The sequence below is a fragment of the Dermacentor silvarum genome, chromosome 1 (assembly GCF_013339745.2).
Source record: "Dermacentor silvarum isolate Dsil-2018 chromosome 1, BIME_Dsil_1.4, whole genome shotgun sequence".
NCBI classification, from domain to species: domain Eukaryota; kingdom Metazoa; phylum Arthropoda; class Arachnida; order Ixodida; family Ixodidae; genus Dermacentor; species Dermacentor silvarum.
Genome location: NC_051154.1, coordinates 370,798,560 through 370,803,527, shown reverse-complemented (window position 1 = coordinate 370,803,527; position 4,968 = coordinate 370,798,560).

The window sequence follows — 4,968 nt, the reverse complement described above, 5'->3', positions numbered from 1 at the left end:
ACTAGAGTACATGTACAGCTCACACAGTGTTCACTGCCACATTTACTCCGATCGATCGGTAATGCCTACATTATCAGCCATAGGAGTGTGGAGTTCGCCAATGAAGGTCACAAAAGAGAGTTTTAGAATAATGGCCTCGAAAGTTTGGGGCCCCAAAGAGCTTTACGGTTGTTAGCGTTGGGGCATGCAGGAGGGAAGAGTTTTGGAATAGAGCTTTGCGTTTGCCAATAGCATCTTGAGTTGCCGGGCCACTACGGTGTCAAAGAAAAACTATTATAAATATTAAAATAAACTATACCATTTTGTGATCAGAAGAGTAATTTGACTTTCACGTTTTTGCGTTTAATTAGAATTTAGATGTTATTGTATTAGCAGCAAGCGATTTGTTGCGCTTAATTTTGTGTAACCAACTTTACGTGCCTACACCAGCCAAGCTAATCCACGTTAGGCCTAGGTGTCATGAAATCAACAATCGAATTCGTAATCAGCGGGGTCTAGTGAATCAATCTTCATTACACACGATAGTTGAGAGAAAGCGATAACCGCTGTCACTTCTCCGAGCTTACGAACTTCACGCCTTACCGCGAATCGAGCCCAGTTTGCTGACGCAAAGCTTTTGGGGCTCCCGCTAAATCAGTGAAACAGCGTGCCCGAAGCAAAACCCAAACGCAGTTTGCGTCTCGCGCATGCGCAGTGTCTTCGACGCTATTTGTTGGGTCCAAAGCTTTTGGGGCCCCTATTCTAAAACTCTCTAATAACTGAAAAGCTCAGTCATAGGACATTCACAGCTGCTCAGGTGGCTGCTCACTGAAATTTTTGCTGTCGCTAGCTCGCGCGTGGGTGATTTGTAGTGATTCGTGGGCAGCTCTGCAGTGCCTGAGGTCACCACGCCTGCAAGACCACCAATCACTCACATCTACTTGTACACAATGGCCTGCAGGTTAATCCACAGTGTTGTGTCTAATTGGTTGCCCGCTTACAGTGGCACATATTACTGTGACCAGAACAGCACAAAGACACTCATCCATGGGGACACTGATACAATTTTCAAGCATTGACAGAGTGGTGCGTATGTCAGTCGTTGCACGGTGGTCTTAGCGCAGCCTTTGGAGTGACGCACAGTGTCAATACGGTCCCCTTATTCGTTTCGATCCGAAGTGTAACTTTCGTATGCCACGTGGTCTTGATAGGTGTGATCGAACATGCCTTCACGGCATTCGCTTGAATGTCGCTTACACAAGGTACTCCCGCGGTGTTGGCAGTGACTTATTTAATTTGTGCTTGTAGTTACTTGACAGACGACAGGGACTGTTTTGAGAAACGCTTTAAAAATGCGACATGGTAGCCGATTTCAGCTGCGCGACGTTCTTCGACCGTGGCAAAGTCCGGAATCTCAATGGCGCCCCACTAGCCGGGTTCCCTTGTTCGGTTTCATCGAGTGTTTCACGTCCTTACTTGAAAAGTTGAAGCGTCGTGGCAGTAGAGCTGACTCCTCGAAAAAGAGGAAACCCCTGCTGGTGCCTTACATGCAGAAGCTCGCCCACAACCTGAAATGGCTGGCGACCAGGCATACTGCGCTTGTGGTGTTTTCAGTACAAAATAAGCTGTCCAGGCTTTGTGCTCGTGTTCCCACACATAAAGTCAAACTGGCGTGTGAGAAGAAGCATGCTAGGCTCTATCTGCGCTGCGCTGTAGGCGTGGTATTGCGAGATAACTCTGAGCTGTGGCAAGGCGTACATCGGCCAAACCGGTCGGTGTGTTAATTGGCCCACCAAGAGAACTTGACCTCTCAATAAAGAATGGAACTGGCTTACACCTGCCCTTCCACTGTGCTTCATGCGGCTGCGTACCGCAGTTGTAAGGCGTTCGCATTCTCGGAAGATGCCGTGATGTGATGGCATGCGCGCTAATGGACTCATATTGCCGTGTCTGTAGTGCATTAGGACGACGACGATAGAGATATATCGGCATTTTAAGAAAACGTAAAGACGAAGAGGAAGGGTCACTAGCGAGCGGCATTAAAGGACTAGGCAGATGTTGAGGAAGCAACAATTACTGTTCTTGTTGATTACTGCCCTTGGCTCGCTAAGTTCTCGACAATATTGTCCCGTTGTCGTGACAAACAAGTACGCGTCTCAATATCTGACAAGAAGGCAGTGACACTCTTTTTGGGCCTGTGCGCCTGTTACTGACGGTTTATTGCAAACTTTTTCTACATTTCTTCATCGTGAATATGATTCATAAGAGAGGACGTCCCCTATGTGTAGGGTTAACAGGAGCAAATATAATTGAACGAGCTACGGTAACGCCTTCAAACGACCCTAGTTCTTGCGCACTTTGACTAGGACGCACCGAAAACCCTTCATACCTATGTGGGAACTCATGCTCTGGGTGCTATGCTGGTGCAGTGGCAAGACAACTCGGAAAAAGTAATAGCTTATGTCAGCAGAACTCCCTTGCACACAGAGTAAAACCACTCCACCACGGCGAAGGGGTGCCTCGACGTAATGTGGACTGTTAATTGTGTGTACGGTCATTAATACTCTTTGTTGGCTGAGTAAATTAAAACCAGCCTCTGGCCGATTGATTGGCGCGCTGATCTTCAGGCTTCAGAAGTTCGAGATGACCATGGTATACAAATCAAGGCAAACGCACACATCAATCGGTGGCCTGACTTCTCGGCCACCGATTGATCCTGCTGTCACCGAGGACGTGGACATGGACGCTGTCTTCTCAGAAGTCATGGATGCTGTCACCATGTCACAGCAGCAGTGCAATGACCTACCACTGTTTTCACTCACTGATTTCTTGTAAGGCCGAACTAAAGACGTGCCGCGACTGTTTGCAAGAGGACTGCCGTCGTTTTGTTTGCGGAACAATGCTCGCTATTAGAACTTTTCGCCGAGAGGCAGCATCTACTTAGTTGTGCCTGCATCAATTCAAAGCGAACTTCTGCAAGCGTGTCATGATGAAGGCACTTCAGGTCATCTAAGCTACTGACGAGCGTTGTCCCAACTGCGATGCAAGTAGTATTGGCCAAAGATTTTAGCGGCTATAAAACATCATGCGTGGAATTGTCCCGACTGCCAATGACACAAATCGTCACCAGACAAGCCAGCCAGTATCCGACATAAAGTTGTTGAAGTACCGTGAACGCCATTCGCCCAAATGGGCACGAAATTTCTGGACCCATCTACGATTTATACTGCAGGGAACAGGTGGATTTTTCTAGCCACCCATTAGCTCACTCGCTATGCAGAGACCATGCACTATGCAGCGGGGTACATCAGCTGAATCAGCTCCTTTTCTTGTTTGTTTGTCGAAAACATCGTCCTTAGGCACGGTGCCCTAGTGATCTATAGCAATTACTGACAGGGGAATCGGGTTAACAGCCGAGCTTCTGGATGCAGTTTTCCGACTCAGCGGTATACAGCTTACCGGGAAACAACAGCCATAATCCCCACACAAACGGACTAACAGAGCGATTGAAAAATACTTTCGCAGACATGCTCTGAGTTACGTCAACGTGCGACAAAAAAAAAAAATTGGCCGGAATTTCACCTTATAGCTAACGTTCGCATACAGCACCAGTCCACAGGAAACATCTCAAATGACACCATTCAGCTTCGTATGACCATCATCAGCCTATTTTTATGTCCACTGCCGGAAGAAGGCCTCTCCCTGCGATCTCCAATTGCCCCTATCTCGCGCTAGCTGATTCCAACTTGTGCCTGCAAATTTCCTAACTTCATCACCCCACCTAGTTTTCTGCTGTCCTCGACTACGCTTGGATGGACAGCTTCGAATACATGGTCGCAAAGCCACGAAAACTTTGGACGCAGTGCTGCCGTAAGAGTGCAATAGCTGAAGAGTTGACTTAGCGTGCCGAAGAGGCCAGGCAGCTTGCACCTGTGCGCATCTGCCATCAGCAAGACCAGTATGGAAAGCCCTACAATCTTTGGCACAAATCAGTGCCTACATGCCGCGCCAGAAAGTATGGGATTGGATACCCATACATGCACAGTCGGCGCCTCTAAAAAAAACTAATTTTGACGTACTCCGAAAGTACAGGCACGATGGCACACGGGTCCGTGGTGTTCTTTTCGCCACGAAGCGTGCTCTCGGATATACACACTCATAAATTTACCCTAACCGCTGGAAGTGCTCTGCAGTAATGCGGCCTATCCGCGCATGCTCATTGGAATTTGCTACAGACCCTCGTGTAGCGATAACTCTTGTACGCAGTTGTTCCGTGACTGCTTGACGGCCCTTACCACTGCTTATCGAAACACGCCTATCCTGCTTTTTGGAGATTTTAACCACGGATACGTCAGCCAGTATATAAATCCTCTCCCCCCCCCACCCCCTAGGTAAACCGGCATTGCGTCCGAGTGCCAGTTTCTTCCCTGGTGCTTGTTAAGGCCAGCTTCTGAGCGAACAAAAATCTAGAAAAATTAAGCCTGCTTCTATGGCAACGGTTTTGTTGATGCGCGAGGGGGAGACAAGCATCCCGCTTGTCGTCGGCAATGGGCTCGACGAGCGAGCAATTTTCGCGGCAGACGCAAGAGGAAATGAGCACGAGTGGCGTTTGCTGCTGCAGTCTGTTTTGTTATAACTGTCATTTTCAGCCTCTTTGTTCTAATGGCGATTTCTGCTTGTGTGTGTGGTTGTTCATGTATTGATTAAATGCCAGCAGCGCATCCGTGTTTCCTAAAGTTTCACCCTATTCCGTTATGACACGTGAGCCAGCACGCCAAAGTGCGTGGCTATTGCGTTTTGTCAGACCAATAACACGCAGGGAAATGTGCTTTATTTCGCACTTTCATTAGCAACTATTCTGCAGCAAGGGAAACAATATACAAAGCAATATTACAGACCTGAGTATCTCGTATATACAGTACAAACTGCATATTATTTGACGCAGATACATAACAATGCTTTTCACAATTTATGGATAGCACAAGTCAT